Source organism: Pseudophryne corroboree, chromosome 1 (assembly GCF_028390025.1).
Source record: "Pseudophryne corroboree isolate aPseCor3 chromosome 1, aPseCor3.hap2, whole genome shotgun sequence".
NCBI lineage: Eukaryota > Metazoa > Chordata > Amphibia > Anura > Myobatrachidae > Pseudophryne > Pseudophryne corroboree.
The window spans coordinates 679,982,392-680,002,366 of NC_086444.1; positions in this window are offsets into that span (position 1 = coordinate 679,982,392).

Sequence of the window (19,975 nt, forward strand, 5' to 3'; positions counted from 1 at the left end):
TATATATATGCCCCAACAGTTCCAGATACACATATGCCCCCAATAGTGCAGTGCCAGATACACATAGGCCCCTACAGTGCCAGATACATATATGCCCCCAATAGTACCAGATACACATATGCCCGCAATAGTGCCAGATACACATATGCCCCCAATAGTGGCAGATACATAGATGCAAATAGTGCCAGATACACATATTCCCCCAATAGTGCCAGATACACAGATGCCTCCAATAGTGCCAGATATACATAGGTCCCCAGTAGTGCTACTCCTCGCCACCGCCACTGTCTGCCGGGCTCTGCTGCTCCCACTGCCGTGCTCCGCTGTTGCTGCTGTGCTGTGTTTGAGGGTCCAGGTGAGTTTGGAGCTCATGAGGGAGAGAAGGGAAGTCCATATCACCCAGTCCAGGGAACCACTTCTTGTCCAGGCAGCTGCAGTTCAGGGCCTGTAGGTCCCAGGCTGGAAGGATGGGGAATGGAAGGCAGGGGCCAGGAAGAGGTGGGGGCAGACAGCCCGGGGCCAGCAGCAGCAGCAGGGCCCAAAGCACCTTGACAGTTTAGCCCATGTTCCTCATCCAGGCATTCACTCACACAACTTCTCCTACAGATGCTTATGTGCTGCGGCTGGCTGCCCGCTCCTCTGGCTGTGCTGGGCTCAGCGCCATCACCACTGCACAGTACAGTACTGCAGTGAAAGCAGCTCTGGCTGTCGCTGGCAACATCCTGATTCCAGGTCACCTCCAGTGCCCGGCCCTGCCCCGCAGCAGACTGCTCACCAGGAACACCTCCTTGGTGTTGAAGGACAGCGGCTCCTGGCACAGGGAGATAGGAAGTCCCCTGATTGGCTACCGCTTCACAAGCTCCCTTCGGTCATGGGAGAAGCAGTAGGTATCACAGGGGAAGACGTCAGGAGAGTGGAGTCCGGCAGCGGGAGGTGGAGGACCATATCGCTGCAGGAAATGGCCAGGCACTCTTAGAAGTCCAGCACCCCGTGTGGCCACTGCTATCGAAATGCTGGAGCCGGCATTAGAAAGGGGTAGAACAATCTGGAGTCAGAGCGCATGGCAGGCAGAATAGTCAAAACAAGAAAAGCATGGTCAGTGACGAAACAGACAGAAAGGAAACTTTATAACTGCCAAAGAGTAGATACCACTGACTTATAAACCCACATGGAAACACCTAAGAGTTAATACTGCCCATTTATTATCTCTGACCCTGGCACTACTTCTGACACATTGTTAAATAATTCTACATTTTATGTTTATCTTATTATCCTATCTATAGATAAAATAAAGTTATACTTTTTGTTTTTCTGTTTGTTGCGGCATCACACTAAAACTATTGGATGAATTTGGATGGTATTTTCACTATTGAATAGTTTAGTGACCTAGAAAGAAACTAAAGTATGTATCTAAAGGAAAAAACAGACCCATGCCACTCGTGCAGTATGCATGCTCCTCAAGTCCAAAATGACTATGGGCCTAATTCAGAGTTGATCGCAGCAGTAAATTTGTCAGCAGTTGGGCAAAACCATGTGCACTGCAGGGGGGGGGGGGGAGGGCAGATATAACATGGGCAGAAAGAGTTAGATTTGGGTGGGGTGTGTTCAAACTAAAATCTAAATTGCAGTGTAAAAATAAAGCAGCCTGTATTTACCCTGCACAGAAGCAAAATAACCCACCCAAATCCAACTCTCTCATCACATGTTATATCTGCCCTACCTGCAGTGCACATGGGCCCTCATTCCGAGTTGTTCGCTCGCTAGCTGCTTTTAGCAGCATTGCACACGCTAAGCCGCTGCCTACTGGGAGTGAATCTTAGCTTAGCAGAATTGCGAACAAAAGATTTGCAATATTGCGAAAAAGATTTCTCTGTGCAGTTTCTGAGTAGCTCGAGACTTACTCTTCCAGTGAGATCAGTTCAGTGCTTGTCGTTCCTGGTTTGACGTCACAAACACACCCAGCGTTCGCCCAGACACTCCCCCATTTCTCCAGCCACTCCCGCGTTTTTCCCAGAAACGGCAGCGTTTTTTCACACACTCCCATAAAACGGTCAGTTTCCGCCCAGAAACACCCACTTCCTGTCAATCACACGCCGTTCACCAGAACGAAGAAAAAACCTTGTAATGCCATGAGTAAAATACCAATCTTCATAGCAAATTTACTTGGTGCAGTCGCAGTGCAAACATTGCGCATGCGCAATTAGCGGAAAATCGCTGTGATTCGAAGAAAATTACCGAGCGAACAACTCGGAATGAGGGCCATGGTTTTGCCCAACTGCTGACAAATTTGCTGCTGCGATCAACTCTGAATTACCCCCGTTATGTCTGTAAGTATACATTTTTGGGGAGAAATATACTTCTAGGGACTGTTTATGTAGATGCTAGTGCAGAATGGATGGTGTAATGGTTAACATTACTGCCTCACAGCACTGAGGTTGAGGGTTCAAGACCCACTATGTCCCTGTGTGGAGTTTGTATATTTTCCCTGTGTTTGTGTGGGTTTTCTCCGGGTTCTTTAGTTTCCTCTCATAATCCAAAAATATACTGGTAAGTTAATTGGCTCCACACAAAAATTAACCCTAGTGTGTAAGTGTGTGTGTAGATGGGCTGAGTGTTTCTTATCTGCCATCAAATTCTAGGTCTATGTTTCCAGTTAAATATAATAGGGATCTGCAAGCTTTACTGGATAAAGTTCTAGCAGAAGGAGCAATATCGAGGAAAAAAAATCTGTTTTTATATACACCACATTCTATTTAAATCCTGGTGGTCACTTAAGTACCGGTGTGCATATCAGGCACTAAGGTAACAGCGGGTGGCTGTTATAGGCAGAAGGCCCTCTCATGGGCTCTAGGGGTCTTACACAATTGAGCTGGAGTTCCCTATCACCCTGGGGTATTTTATTATCTATAGTGTTGGGTTCCTAACCACCAATCTATCTGCATTTGTAGATTCTTATTTTTGCAGTCAAGTTGTTTCTCTGAAATCTTACATTGAAGGCAGTACCCATTTTGAGAATCATATTCATATCCCTCACATATATTTTTCTCACTAGCTACATCAAGTGAGTATACTGTAACATTTGAAGCAAATAGTGAATATATGCAATATATAGTTATCTATTTAATAATCCACATACATTGAAAGCACAATGAGAGTTCATTTTAAAGTGTATTCCATTTATTTCAATTTTGAGTCTGCATTTAATTTAGACATTTGGTACTTCCATGAGCATCACCTTTACTCCAAACATTACCAACTTACTGTATATATGGGATATTACATGTCAGGAATTTGACTTTCAACATTAATTTAATGTACTAAGTGTTTCATCACATACCTGTTCCTCAGGTCAGGCTTTCTTTTTGCACTTGTGTTGTGGAGCTAATGCATGGACGTCACCATATTGGATCTTGTCAGCTGACAGCATCTCCTCCAGTCAGAGTGCTTTTGGCCTCAGCTGACACTGACAGCCAATCTGTGACCTACAGCTCCAATGTAAACCTTTCCTTACATTAGCTCACTGCCAGAGCAATAAGTCACATTGCTGAAAACCTTGCTCATGTTTAGCAGTAAGTCTGCAGATCCTAAGTTTCAAAACAGTGTCTCAGTATTTCTGGGTTGCTTTCCTAAAAGCTTCAGCACTGTTGCAGCTTTCCAACCCTGTGTTTCCACTGCATCTAATCAGCAAAGCCCCAGTATTTAAAGTTACAGACATTGCCTGTTACATTTGTCTCTCAAGTTAATATTGCTTCCAGCTGCACTTCACTAATTTCAAGATTCTACAGTGAGTTCAATTTATCTGCCTGTTGGAACCTGCTACTGAAATCTACAGAATTGTTTGTAAGACTACATCATAGTTCTGATGTGACTTTCTCTCCTTATTTTGCTTCCACCTGAGTGCTTCACCTTGTCTACTACAGAGTATCTCTGATTTCAAGCACTGCAGTGCTCAGTCCTTATCTGCCAATAACCAGCAGCATTGTACTTTTGGAACAGTACATCCTTTGCTTCCTGAAAAACTCTGCAATCTTGGTGTGCACTTAATCTTTCATACACCAAGTAAGTTGTTTATCTGCTTCATGTGCAAGTATCTCCTACTGAATGCTCATTCTAAAGGACATTATTATCTCTGTTCTGAGCTGATAGCACATAGTGTTCCTGATATCTCCAGCATTCTCCTGCAGCAAGCATTTATTATTTGTGTGTGCATTCCCTCAACTTCCTACCACAGTACAATTACTAATACATAGACTCACAGACTCACTCTTTAAGTGTTCTGAGGCTGCTACATTACTAGTCCAAGCTCAGTTTTAAACCTGCTCTGTAAGCACTACTGGACCGAGCAATACCCTGTTACAAGCACAGCTGGTTCCAGCCCAGCATCAAGCTCAGCCGGTCTCAGCCAAACATTCAGCATATCTTGTCCCAGTCCGGTGTCCAGCTCAGCTGGTTACAGGCCGGCATCAAGCCTAGCTTGTCCCAGCCCAGCATCCTGCATAGCCAGTCTCAGCCCAGCATCCAGCTCAGTCAGTTCCAACCTGACATCCTATTTGTATTCCAGTTCCTGTCCAGAATTTGGTTTCTGTCTGTAATCCAATTAATGTCCTTAGTCTGTTTCCAGAGGTAATCCAGTTTCTGTTTTCTGTTTATAGACCGGTTCTATGGTGCCAAGCATCACCGGTTCTGGCCCATTGTCCAGCTCACTTACCACTGGTCCCAGCCCAGTGTTCAGTTCCACCAATATCAGCCAAGTCTTCAGTATTCCAGCATTAGCCCAGAGTCTACCCTGGCAAGAAGCATCATTAATGTTTTTAGTTATTGTCATCTCAGTTCATTGGTCCCACCCAATTCCTGTGCCCATAGACACATGCTGATTCAGATGGGTCCAGACAGTAAGGATCCTGACATTACACACAAAGAGGGGGGGGGGGGTGTAATAGGGTGTGAGAATCAGAAACTAAGAGATTTTGGTAGATTTTGCCCACTCTCCCTTTCTCCCTGCCCGCCCTGCGCTCCTGTCCTCCCGCCTGCGCTCCTCAGTATCTCGTCTCTCCACGTATGCCCTACCCTGCCATTACAAGGACACACGCTAGCAGGACAGTGAGTGGACTGGACACAGCTGAGCTGAGCCTGGCTAAATCTGACACAGAGAGTGAGTAAGTCACCGCTTACTGGCCCTCATTCCGAGTTGTTCGCAGCAGTTCATCGCATCGCAATCGGCGAAAAGTTGCAAACTGCACATGCGCAAAAGCTTCAATGCGCGTGCACAGAGCCAGTGTTACGACACTTGTGCAAAAATACAAATGGATTTTCAGAACGCACTACTCTAACAAAAACAGGCTGTGCCGGAGACGGTGCAGAGGCTTGGCTTTGCAATCTAACGAAATGGGCGTGTAAATGGGCGGCTAGTGTGGGAGTATGCAAACGGCAGTAGGCGTGTTTTTTGCAGAAATGTGAAGCTGATGGTTATAAGTACACAAGAAATGTTCGCTAGGTGAACGAAGCCTAGGAGTTAAGGTCCATACACACGGAGCAATATAACTGAGCAATTTTGACTATATAGTCAAAATCGCTCAGAAAGTTAGTGCATATCTCTCCATGTGTACACAGCCAGCGATAGCAATGCGCGTCCCCGCCAGGTCGCTATCGCTGCTAAAAATAGACTGTGCAGGCAAGTCAATTTTGGCTAGGTCGCTGGAAAAGAAAAAGCATCCCCTTGCTTGAATGAGTTAGCTGAAATCGCCCATAGCCAAAATCGCTGGAAAAGTTAGTCAAAATCTCTGGTAAAGTTAGTCAAAATCTACTGCCAGTTCAAGGGAAATCGTTCAGTCAGAGCCGGCCATAGGCATAGGCAAACTAGGCAATTGCCTAGGGCATTTGATATGCCTAGGGGCATCAGCAGCTTCTGCTGATTAAAATGATATGCGGCATGCCTATATTCTGTGTGTAGCATTTCATATGCAGACACAGCCACAATCTCACACAGTATATAGGCATGCTGCATATCATTTTAATCAGCAGAAGCTGCTTGTGCATCCTAGCCACATAGCAATGCATTTTCATAAAAAAAGGTGCCCGACATTAGCATTGAGGCAAGATTTATGAGGACACATCTGTATCCAAGCAGAGGCAGAGGTCACAGTGTTAGTGGCAGTGTGAGTGCTGTGTGCATGTGAGTGGGTTGGTTGTGCAGTAGTGTTCAGAATATGTGTAAGGAGCATTATGTGTGTCATGTAAAAATTCATTAATAATGTGAAACATATGTGTAAAGGGGCACTATGTGTGCCATTATGTGTATAAGGGCATTAATAATGTGCGGCATATGTGTAACAGGGTACTACTGTATGTGTGTCATTATGTGTATAGGGGCACTAATAATGTGCAGCAAATGTGTAGGGGGCACTATGTGTGTCATTATGTGTATAAGGGCATTAATAATGTGCGGCATATGTGTAAGGGACATTATGTGCAAAAGGGCATTAATAAAGGTTGTCATAATGTGTAAGGCACATTATGTTTATAAGGACATTAATAATGTGTCTCATATGTGTAAGGGGCATTACTGTGTGGAATTATGTGTATAAGGTGCTCTACTATATGGCGTTGCGTATAGAAAGGGCACTACTGTGTCGTCTAATATGAATAAAGAGCAATAGGGTGTGGTGTAATGTGAATAAGGAGCAATTCAGTGTGATGTAATGTGAATAAGGGGCTCTACTGTTAGGACTTAGGAGTAATGTTTATAAGGTAAAGTGATACTACTGTGGGATGTAAAATGAATTATGGACACTATCGCATGATCAAATGTGAATAAAGTTGCAGTACTATGTGGTGTAATTGGAATTGGGGTTACTATTGTGTGGCCATGACCCTTGCCAGCAAAAACACACCCCTTTTTGGGCTGTGCGCCAAATGTGCGAACTGTTCCTATTTAAAATATAGGGGATACAAACACCAAAATAAGGACTGCTATGGGTGAGGGGTGATGGTGCTGGGAAAGAGGTGCAAGGTCAGAGGCGGAACCAGCGGTGGTTCTAGGGGGCACCAGCCAAAATCTTGCCTAGGGCATCATATTGGTTAGGGCCGGTTCTGCGTTCAGTCATAATCTCTCATAGTCAAAATCTCTCCATGTGAATGCATCTTAAGTCTGCAGCTACTCAGACTTTGCTAACTTCTGCTACAAGTGTGTTAGGGCATATTTAGCTGTTAATTGGCAATCTAAGTCACCTGCTTAGCAAATAATTGGCAAACACTGCAGTTACAAATGACTCTTACCAGTAATTGTTTTTACACATACCAATTTACCATTTACCATGTCAAAATCTGACACACTGACAAATATTGTACTGGGTTTTTTTGGTTTAATTTTTTAACTTTGCTGTTAAAAGCATTTTTTTTTTATTTGTTAACAAATATTCTCCTTGATGAAGTGTGAATAAAGCAACTTACAAACTACATCTGCTTAATGCAAACATGCCATGTTTTCTAGATTGTAATCTTCCTTTGGACATACCGAACAACATGAGCCACATAATGCAGCCTACGCTTAATGATACTTACTAACACACTGTTATTATTGTTTGGTAACATGTGACCATTTCGAATACTATGGCATGTTGCCCCTAGTAACCCAAGTTTTTTTTTTTAATTAGTTATTTTTCTAGGCACAGTTAACTGTTGTGAAAGCAAACAAATTTGCAAATAAGAATATTCAATGTTTGTTCCCTTGGTCCACAAATGTAAATATGCAATGTAAAAGTTTAATGTACACATTTTTCTAGAATGCATAACCTTCAAATAAACACACAAACAAGTTTTTTTTTTTTACTGAAGAAATTAAATAAATTCTATAAGCCAACATGGCTAGAAAACAATAGCATGAAAAATATGTTTTTACATATCTGCTGATTTCAATCATGTGCAAATATTTGCTTACATGGCAACAAACAGCTGCCAGTGGTGATTTTGACATCACAGAAGCCAGTACTATGGTTCCCCCATCTACTGGCCAAACAAAATTTAAATGAAAAAAAATATCTGTTGTGCACCCCCAGCCACAGGATACTGTTGGTCAAACTGAGGTAGATTCTTGGCACAATACACAAACCCAAACAGACACAGCACGCTAGGAAGAGGAAGATGGATCAAGTGTACAGGAAAAAAACTCACAGGCTACAAACCAAAAGAGAACACAACAACCCCCTTTCAGCATGAGGGAGTTGTCCATTCTGGCCACACAAGCCAAAACAAATACATAAAGGCAACATGGAAAACATGGGTGCTGGGCAATATTGACGCATCTGAAGAGACATTACTTTCTCTTCTTTGCCTGACGTGGTTGGTCACTGCTAGGTCTGCGAAGTGACCTTCAAGGGCCCTGCCCATTGGGATCTTCTTCCTGGGCAGGGGTAGGGGAGAGAGCAGGTGTGCCAGGCTCCCTGCCACTGTGGGCAAGAAGGCCAGCGATGTCCTGTAGAGCTTGGACAACAGAGCTGGAGAGTTGTTGTACCGAGGAGGTGTGTTCGGCTTGGTCCTGCCTGATCTCTACCAGTCCTTGGCAGAGTTGAGCCACACCTTGCCCAACACAGGTCGTGTTCTCAGTGAGCCGGACAGATATCTGGCTTACCTCCCGGATCATCTTGTCCTGAAATTGAGTCAGCCTCTCACCATGACTGTCAATTTCAGTCAGAATCAGCGGGATAGCAGAGGGTTGGGTGGGGGGGGGGGGCCAGTGTGTGTCTGGCCAGGTGGAATCTGCCGACCCACACTGGAGGACTCACTAGGTCCCCCCACCTCAGCCGGATACCCCTCCTCTGACTCACTCACCCTCCTGTGCTGTGTTATGTAAAAAGCAAATATAAGAATGAGAGACAAAAGGACAGAAAAAATATATAAATAAGTCACAAGTTATAAACAAACACTTAAAAAATTCTATTCTATATGTGTGTAAACTTACCTGGCAAGCAGAGCCGGCCATAGGTATAGGCAAACTAGGCAATTGCCTAGGGCATTTGATATGCCTAGGGGCATCAGCAGCTTCTGCTGATTAAAATGATATGCGGCATGCCTATATTCTGTGTGTAGCATTTCATGTGCAGATACAGCTGCAGTCTCACACAGTATATAGGCATGCTGCATATCATTTTAATCAGCAGAAGCTGCTTGTGCATCCTAGCCACATAGCAATGCAAATAAGATGAATTTTCATTAAAAAAAAGGTGCCTGATGTTAGCATTGAGGCAAGATTTATGAGGACACATCTGTTTCCAAGCAGAGGCAGAGGTCACGGTGTTAGTGGCAGTGTGAGTGCTGTGTGCATGTGAGTGGTTTGGTTGTGCAGTAGTGTTCGGAATATGTGTAAGGAGCATTGTGTGTGTCATGTAAAAATGCATTAATAATGTGCAACATATGTGTAAGGGGCACTATGTGTGTCATTATGTGTATAAGGGCATTAATAATGTGCGGCATATGTGTAAAAGGGTACTACTGTATGTGTGTCATTATGTGTATAGGGGCACTAATAATGTGTTGGGGGCACTATGTGTCATTATGTGTATAAGGACATTAATAATGTGCGGCATATGTGTAAGGGACATTATGTGTAAAAGGGCATTAATAAAGTTGTCATAATGTGTAAGGCACATTATGTTTATAAGGACATTAATAAGGTGTCTCATGTGTAAGGGGCATTACTGTGTGGAATTATGTATATAAATGCGTTACTAATGTGTGGCATTATGTGTATAAGGTGCTCTACTATGTGACGTTGCATATAAAAAGGGCACTAATGTGTCGTCTAATGTAAATAAAGAGCAATAGGGTTTGGTGTAATGTGAATAAGGAGCAATTCAGTGTGATGTAATGTGAATAAGGGGCTCTACTGTGAGTAGTAACGTTTATAAGGTAAAGTGATACTACTGTGGGATGTAATATGAATTATGGACACTATCGCATGATCAAATGTGAATAAAGTTGCAGTACTGTGTGGCGTAATTGGAATTGGGGTTACTATTGTGTGGTCATGCCCCTTGCCAGCAAAAACACCCCCCTTTTTGGGCTGAGCACCAAATGTGCGAACTGTTCCTATTTAAAAGGGGGTCCAAACACCAAAATAAGGACTGCTATGGGTGAGGGGTGATGGTGCTGGGAAAGAGGTGCAAGGACAGAGGCGGAACCAGTGGTGGTGCTAGGGGGCACCAGCCAAAATCTTGCCTAGGGCATCATATTGGTAGGGCCGGCTCTGCTGGCAAGTCATGTAGGTTGACAATTTCAGGCAGGCCCGTGTCCATCCAAGACACCCCACCCATCTCCTCGTAGCTCACACAGTCCATCGCCAGCTCCTCCAGGTCTGTATACTCCACAGTAGCAGCAGGACCTACCCCTGTTGCCCCTGAGGCATTCCACTCCGCAGACCTCTTGCCCTTCAGGTGGGACTTGAAGTTGGCCCAACTACATATGTGATTAGAATTAGGGGAAAGGGACAGAAAAATTATAAATACCTGTTTCGCTTACTTATTGTACACATTTTATGTATTTGGTTGCTATAGGCAACATCACATATAGGCAAGTTTTTTTCTTACAAATTAAATTATATTGTGTGTCAATATTCACTTACCGTCTTCTAACTTCCTGTGGGGTACGGACAATTGAGCCGACTTCATTTACGCAATCCGTAATGTCACTCCAGATGTGGTCTTTTGTCGCAGCACCCATGTTTTTGCTGCCTCTATGTATTTTGTCCATGGCTTGTGTGACCAGAACTCGCAGCTCCCTCTTTGTAAATGCGGGCTGTCGCCTTCTCTTTTTGGTCGTAGCCTGTGAGGCCTCGTCCTGTACCTGCTCACCATCTTCCTCTTCACTTGCTGGGTGGCTTGTTTTGGTTTGTGTTAGTACTCCAGAATCTACCTCAGTTTCCCCAGTATCTGTCTCTGGCAGGGGACTCACAGCATACCCCTGTGTGTGTTGGCCAGAAGAAGGGGTTCTGCCAGTACTGGGTCCTGCTATTTCTCCATCACCACTGGCAGCTCTTAGCATCTGCTGCCGTAGCTCAAACCTTCTGGCCGTTAGAGTGGCCATCTGCTGCTGCACCAAGCTTTACTCTGCAGATATTTGCTCTGGAGTAGCCATGTTGCTGATGGCATGTGCGTTGGCACAGCTGTCTGGCGATTTATAGCTGCATGTGTTTGTAGTGCGGGAAATCGCACAGGTGCTAATTACACTAATTTTTCCAGTAATTGCAGTACTGGCTATTTATACGTCCTGCATGCGGCTTTGTTTGTGGGTGTTTTGATTGAAGCCGGACGTGTAGGCAAATTACTATTTAGTTGTGTACGTTTTTACGCTGTACATTGCAAACTACTGTGCGTTTGCTATATTGCTATTTTTTAATGTTATGTAGCAGACGCCATGCTTTTTTTAAATTTAAAAATGGCTAATAAACATTTTTGTAATAAAAACAAGAGTATGTAGGGGGTGAACATTGATGTTTTTTTTGTACAACAGTTCATGCAATATAATCTTTTTTGAAGTTTTTTTCTGTATATATATTTTTAAGCTAATTGTTTGAAGTTTTTTTCTGTATATATATTTTTAAGCTAATTGTTGCTTAACATGTAACTTGCAGTGTTAGCGTTTTAGGGGTTACAGTGTGTTTGTCCCAATTCTCAGAGTGTATTTCTTTATGTTGTAGGTAGCTTATTGATTTTTTCTAATTTGTGGAGTGCCAAAGTTGGCCTTTTTGTTTATTTCCCTAAAGTGAGGATTTTTGTTTTTCTGAGCAGGTAAGTAGCCTGTCCAATGATGACCTGGTGTTGGAGGGGTTTCAGTGTGTTTGGGCCTATTCTCAGAGTCTTTTCCTGTCTCCTGTAGGTTGCTCTTTAAGTTTTCTTTGGATTTTGGAGTGCCAAAGTTGCCTTTTTTGTTCATTACCCTTAAGTGAGGATTTTTGTTCTTCCTCTGTGGACCTATTCTATTAGTTTGTAAGTTGCATGTCCTTACCATTGCTTGCTTAATATTTTATGTTTTATTTTGTAGTAGTCCATACTTTGTAAGTTAATCATATAAGTTTGTGTTTGTCAAACTAGTAGATTTTGAATATTTGTGCCTGTGTTTTGTTTTAATTTTTTGTTACAAGGACAACAATGTTGTTGCTATGTAGGGAATGTTTATTTAACTGTATTGTGTTTGTTCCTGTATTTCCACATGAAGATATGGTATACGCTCCTGAAGTAAGTATTTGGACTGCCATACCCAGAAATTCTTTTTTTGCAATGTGTTTTGTTAAATGATTGTGTGTTTTAATGTTTCATCCCTTCATTTGAAGATGCAGATGTCCATATATGTGGCTGCGGAAGCCCTCCCACCCCAACCGGCTCCTCATCCTCCAAGGCAACGGAGGCGTGTAAGGCCACCAATTTACCGTACCCGTGTCACCCTTTTTGGGATGCCTGATGATGTGGTTTTGCGCAGATACAGGCTGCCACCTCATATCATCCTAGACACTCTCTCCATAATAGAGAGTGATCTAGAACAATCAATTAGGTATACCAGCATTGACACAATTCATTGCTGTGTTACATTTTTTGGCCACAGGATCGTACCAGCATGTGGTTGGTGATCTGGTTGGCATGTCGCAGGGCCAGTTCAGTAAGGTCCTGCGACGTGTGATCAACGCTTTTCTGTTCCGAGTTAAGCAGTTCATATCAATGCCTTTGGATGCTGGTGCCCTGGCTGTGGTGAAGCGGCAAATTTCAGGAAGGGGGTAGTCACTTCCCACACGTTTTTGGGGTTGTGGATGGGACACATGTTGCCATTGTTGCACCAAAACATAATGAAGAAATATATAGAAACAGGAAACTGTTTCATTCTCTGAATGTCATGGTTGTTTGTTGCCCATCCCTCCAGATCCTGTCCCTGAATGCTATGTTCCCCGGGAATTCCCAGGACTCACATGTGATTAGGCAATCAGGGATCTGGCAAAGATTAAGAATGATGGAAGGCCAAGACATGTGGCTATTGGGTGAGTGTTTTTTTTTTGGTGTTTTAGAACACTCATATTGTACTAATTAAATTTTTTTACTCCCCCCCCCCCCCCCCCCGCCAAATCTAAAATAGGAGATTGTGGATCTCCTTGCACCCACTGGCTCATGACTCCTTACAGCAAAACCAGGCCAGGGCCACAGTCGGCATTTAATTCTGCGCTTACTGCCACTAGACAGCTGGTGGAGCGCACGATTGGGGTTCTTAAAGGGCGGTTTCGTGTGCTCCACCGCACTGGGGGTGACATCATGTATTCGCCGGAGATGGTAAATAAAATTGTGGTCCTGTGCACTATACTACATAACATTGCTGTAAGTAGTCGCCTTAAGCTTCCGCAGTCGGAGGAATTGCCGGATGAGGAGCCAGGGGTTGGACGGGTCTTCCGTGGCAGGACCGAAAGCCAGCGGGGTCATGCTGTAAGGGCTAGAATTGTACAGGAATATTTCAGGTATGCTTATGTTATGATACTAATATACTTTAAATGTTTTTTTTTTAATTCTGTGTTTACGTGTAGTTTTTTAGTTTATTTTTGTTTTTTTGTAGCTTGGGTAAGTTGCAAGTGTGTTGTTATTGTTTTCAGAGTTTGTGAAAAAGTGCCTGAGAACTGATTTTTTGTGTACTGTTATCCTTAACATCTGTATTTAGATGTGCTATTTCTCAACAATGGGAATACTGTTCCATTCTGTTTGATTATATGCAGTTGTGCAAGCACAAATTTTGTACATTAAATTTGAAAAAATTCATAATGTGTAATTGTGTTAAAAATTCATATTCACACCACCCTTAACATTTTTGTTTTAATAAAATACTATTTTTGTTTGGCTCTGTTTACCTACCAAATGCCACAACATCTGCCCAACAAAACTCAACTTTGTGACTTTGTGTAGCTGATTGGTCTTGCAAAATGTGGTGAGTTAACTGTATCAAACTATCTCTGTCTGTAGCATTTTCTCATTGTCTATGCGTGTGTGTGTGTGTGTGGATTGTATAATAGAACTTTTGTATTTTTAGTGAACCCGTAAAAATATATATATATACATATATATATATATATATATATATATATATATATTTAAGTGTATAATATATATAGAGGAATATATATATATATATATATATATATATACTGTATATAGAAAGATTCACATACATACATACATACATATATATATATATATATATTGAGATATATGTAATCCTTACAAAATTATGTCTATTTGTAATTTAATCTAAAACCAAAAAGAATGCAAATTTAGAAGCTGGATTTGTAGTGTAAATTTTTTTATTTTTTTTGGTGGTGTCTGCTGCGAATAATTGCTGTTGCGAACTAAAGGGAGCACATCAAATAATGTTTGTAACATGATATTGTACACAGATCAATAAAGTTAAATAAAGATGACACCATGACATTTTAACCAATGAAATGCGACCACACACTATAAATATATGCCCATGTAAGGAAAATGCCATAGGCACCATGCGAGCATCCGCGTTCAGCCACCGCAAACTGCGGGTGCTCACCGCGGTTATGGACCGCCACGTAGGCCGCGCGGGACCGTACATCCCAAATCGCGTCAAGCTTGCGGCCTACGCGGAGGTCCACCGCATATTGCGGACGCGAACACGGACACGGCGGACCATAGTCCAGTTGGAGCGGCGGTGGAGCAACCTCCGCCGCCGACAGCCCGAGTTGCTGGCGCGGCTGCGCCAGCAAATCCGCAGACGAAGTAAGTTAAACGCATTACAATGTGTTTACATGATTAATTAACTGAGATTATTAGCACTAACAAAAATACTAAATATTGTATTAAAACACCAAAAAATTAGTGCATACATGTGATAAAGTGAGATTATTAGCATACAATAGTATTACACTAAAGTACCCAATACATACCAAACTTAACCAGTTTACAGAGTGTGTGTGCTTAGGGCTTGCAGGACAGACTGGGAAGCAGAGTGCTTAGGGGATAATGTTTAGTGGTGTGGTGAGTCAGCACACAGGCTGTTGGCTTGAAACATTTTTTAAGAATTATTTGTACAAATAAAAAGTTTAAAAAATAAAACATGGAACATGCTTGGTTAAAATTTCTTTATTATTTTTGATCCTATGGCAAGCACAACGACGTAGGCGAGGCCCAGTACAAAGGGAAGGAGAACACACTCCACCAAACACCGTCACCCCCTCAACAGCCCCAACCCCTAATTCATTCCTCCCCTTCATCTGCATCTTCCCCCTCTCAATCCCCCTCCCTTTCCCAAATTCCCTCTGAGCCCACCTCACCCTCCCTTTCCCAATCTCAGCCCCCCTCCCCCTCTCTGGCCCAACCCACCTCTCAGCCCCCCTCCCCCTCTCTGGCCTAACCCACCTCTCAGCCCCCTCCCCTTCTCTGGCCCAACCCACCTCTCAGTCCCCCTCCCCTCTCTGGCCCAAACCACCTCTCCGCCCCCACCCCCTCTCTGGCCCGAACCACCTCTCCGCCCCCCTCCCCCTCTCTGGCCCAACCCACCTCTCAGCCCCCCTCCCCCTCTCTGGCCTAAGCCCTCTCTCAGCCCCCATCCCCCTCTCTGGCCAAACCCACCTCTCAGCCCCCCTCCCCCTCTCTGGCCCAACCCACCTCTCAGCCCCCCTCCCCCTCTCTGGCCCAAGCCCCCTCTCAGCCCCCCTCCCCCTCTCTGGCCCAAGCCCCCTCTCAGCCCCCCTCCCCCTCTCTGGCCCAACCCACCTCTCAGCCCCCCACTCCTTCTCTGGCCCAAACCACCTCTCCGCCCCCCTCCCCCTCTCTGGCCCAAACCACCTCTCCGCCCCCCTCCCCCTATCTGGCCCAAGCCCCCACTCAGCCCCCCTCCCCCTCTCTGGCCCAAGCCCCCTCTCAGCCTCCTTCCCCCTCTCTGGCCCAACCCACCTCTCAGCCCCCTCCCCCTCTCTGGCCCAACCCACCTCTCAGCCCCCTCCCCCTCTCTGGCCCAACCCACCTCTCAGCCCCCCCTCCCCTCTCTGGCCCAAACCACCTCTTCGCCCCCCTTCCCCTCTCTGGCCCAAACCACCTCTCTGCCCCCCTCCCCCTCTCTGGCCCAACCCACCTCTCAGCCCCCCTCCCCCTCTCTGGCCTAAGCCCTCTCTCAGCCCCCATCCCCTCTCTGGCCAAACCCACCTCTCAGCCCCCCTCCCCCTCTCTGGCCCAACCCACCTCTCAGCCCCCCTCCCCCTCTCTGGCTCAAGCCCCCTCTCAGCCCCCCTCCCCCTCTCTGGCCCAAGCCCCCTCTCAGCCCCCCTCCCCCTCTCTGGCCCAACCCATGTCTCAGCCCCCTTCCCCCTCTCTGGCCCAGGCCCCTTCTCAGCCCCCCTCCCCCTCTCTGGCCCAACCCACCTCTCAGCCCCCCTCCCCATCTCTGGCCCAACCCACCTCTCAGCCCCCCTCCCTGGCCCAACCCCCCTCCCCCTCTCTGGCCCAACCCCCCTCTCAGCCCCCCTCCCCCTCTCAATCAGACCCACCCTCTCTAAACACCTCACCCAGCCATCCTCCTTCCCTAATCCAGCCTCCTTCCCCACCCACTGAATGGGCAGCAGAGGCCCCCGAGGAGGTGGAGGGTGCTGGTCATGTGGAAGAAGATAGTAAGTTTATTAAAATTACAAATGTATTTGTTAGCTAGTTTAACTTCAATTACAATTACATGCAGTGTTGTACTGGGGCCAATCTTGGCCCACGGAAAATTGCTTGTCTTCTTCATCATGGTGTGGATGTTGCATTTACATTTGTGTGTGGATCATTAGATCGACAGTGTCTAGGTCTACAATGTTTAGGTTGTCCACTCTAGGACGACAGTCATTAGGTCGACAGGGTTGCCAGGACAACAGGGTTTATATGTGCTAGGTTGTCAGGTAAAAAGTTAGACCTGAGGGTATTTTGGTATGTTGTCCTTTTTAACTTAGAGTGCCTGGGTACCCCAATTCTTGCGCTGTGTCACCTCGCATGCTTCTCTTTGTTTGCCAGGCTTAGGAAAAGGTGACTCGATACACTACCGCTTACATCGTAAGCAATTTCCACTGCAATTGGAGTACACGTGGCGCATGAAGTGATAAATCATTTTTACATTTGTCATGTATCCATAAATAATATGTTGAGCTTGTGACATGTAGAACTAGCACATGTCGACCTACAGAGCCTGACGACCATCCAAAGCTCACAAAAAAATGACTGCCTAACAATAGTGTGTTCCAAAAACAAACTTAAAATATACAGTGTAAGATGTAAGGGGTGTGGATCATTAGATCGACAGTGTGTGGGTCGACAATGTTTAGGACCACCAAAATGCCCCAGTCAAGAGCACAGTCTGGAACCTGATCCTTAGGCTGTTCACGGATGAAATTAGGGCCACTGGTGCTTTCCCCTGTACCCCTGTGTGACAGTCCAAGTCTGGGGACATGTGTTGTTAAAGTGTGACTTCAAAAATGTTGTTTGACAAAACATAACAAGACCTATCTCACCTTATGTAGTAAGGCAGGCTTTCAGGGAGTGGGGGCATGCTAGTATATGTAGTCCTTCTGAAGATGTCGAGATGCAGTATGCTGAGGCAGGGACAACCCCAAAAAAGGCAAGTCTGGGTCACTCCAGATGTGAATGAATCCCAGCATGGTGTGCTACACTTTGAACATGTTTTTTAAAAAAACAAAACATTGCAGATCATGCTTGTATGTGTTGCCCTGCTACTGATTTAAAAAAGAAATAACCATAATGTAGTTACTTTGCCATTAAAGTGTGCTTTGCGCCTTGCTTCTATAATATTTAATGTGAGTAAGTTATTCATTTTTCTTTTTTCCATTCATTTCAGATGGTGTAGTTGGAGATCCCACAACAATTGCTGCCATCCTGGCACGCCTAAATGGCAATCTGAGGGCCTTGCTGGCTGATGTGGAGGAGATACAGAAGTTTTTTTGAAAAAAATGTGTTTTTGTTAAAAAAAAAAGTTGATTAAAAGCAAAAAAAAATTGTTTGGAAAATAAAAACAAAAAACTTTTCCAATTTAAGCGGGTGTTGTGTTTGTTAATGCAATAAAGGTACAGCAGATCGACGTCCTGAAATTGGTAACCTTAAACATTTTACACATCTTACTTAAGAATATTAATTACATTAGTAAAAAAAAACACAGACTGATGTGTAACAGTTAGGAGCTGATTGTTTTGAAAAACCACTAAACACATTTATACATACACTACACCTCTACACAAAAAGCAGGAATTTAACATTAGGCCAGGCATGGATAATGCACAGTTTCAACATCTAAAACAATTATTTAAAAAAACAAAATGTTAATGGCCAATTATGCCTACAAAGTGTTCTTCAGGAAATCTTTGAAGACTTAATTGGTCAAGACCATTAAAAATCATTACACTAATTTGTATCTTAATTGAGGAAGGGTTGAAAAGTTAGAACTAAAAGTTGTTAAAAAAAACAAAACATTGCTGTGCATTTTTTAGCAAAAGAACAGAGCATGTGCAATATTGCGAAGGTTGTGCACATGTACGATAAGGTGTGATGGTTACAATGCAGTTTGTAGCAATGCGTTGGGAGCGCATTTTTGCGATGTCATTTGGCATACGCCTACTTTGTGTATTGCTGCGTACGTGATTGCAAAATTGCATTGTGGGCGTATGTTCGCAATTTTGCAACGTGTTTGCAGTTTTGCGTTTGCCTTGTGCGAACGTAAAAATTAGCGAACAACTCGGAATGACCACCACTGAGTGCTGCAGGGACCAGCCGGGGGGGGGGATACATTTCTGTATATAAAAAAAGAAGGGTTACCTCATGAGATATAATATATATATATATATATATATATATATATATATAAAGTATTAGCTGTGCCAAGCATTCAGTAGTTTCCTGAGTGCACCTATAATCTACAGGTGCACTCAGTAAACCACTGATTGCTTGACTCAGCTAATATATATATATACTGTGGATGGATGGATGGAATGGGATGGGATGGGGATGGATGGATGGATATAGAAATCTGTATTGTCAAAGTCAGAAAAATATCACGCTGCACATTGCCATATATGCACCTCATGCGTGTGCCCGCTGCACGTGCATGAACCCAACCGTGCTTGCATATACTCGCAGTCGCGTGCACTCGCAGGCGCACGGTATGTGCATTTACGGTAGAGTTTGTGTGCGTCTAGCGGGCGACTCAATCGTTACATATTTTAGTCATATAATGTATTTTGTAGATTATGGTCCCGTTGATAGAATCTGAAAGTTTAGTTAATGTAGCATGTTCAGAGACAAAGAGATCCCTCTTTGTTTGATACGAAGGGTCAGACAGGGGTGACACAGTGGTGTTTAGTATCCATCGGAAGAGTATTAAATTAGCAATATTCCGGTGTTGGTTAGAAACGGATTAATCGCTCGTGCGTATAGTTATGACTATAAGAAGTTTATGGACATTTACTATATTTGCAGTTTATTACCCATGCGGCGGGAAACCTGAGTTTCCCTCCCACTTGAGCAGTTTGAAATAGTCACAGCCCACCTGTATGAACCAACCTATGACCTTTTGTTATAATGCGGAGACGGATTCCTGTGTCCAATGAACAATAAGAATGTAGGGACCATTGTACTGTACTGTGTGTAAGTGTATATAAAGACAAGCCGACCTGGGCCAGCTCTCTCTACTCTTCTCAACGGTTCTCATCACTGATAATCGGGAGCTGGATATCCAGGAAGGCGCTTGCGATTGTTTCCCCTTGTGCGTAAGTTCTTTGCAGCCATTTTACCTCCTATTTGTTGTAAGCCATTCTCTCTCTCCTTCCCCTTAAATGTAATAGTGTTGCTATTGTATTTTAACGTGTAGTAATTCTGTTAGATATTTATGTTAGCCTGGTAGTGTATAAACTGTACTGTATATTCTTTTGCAATTGAACGTTCATTCTCTCTCT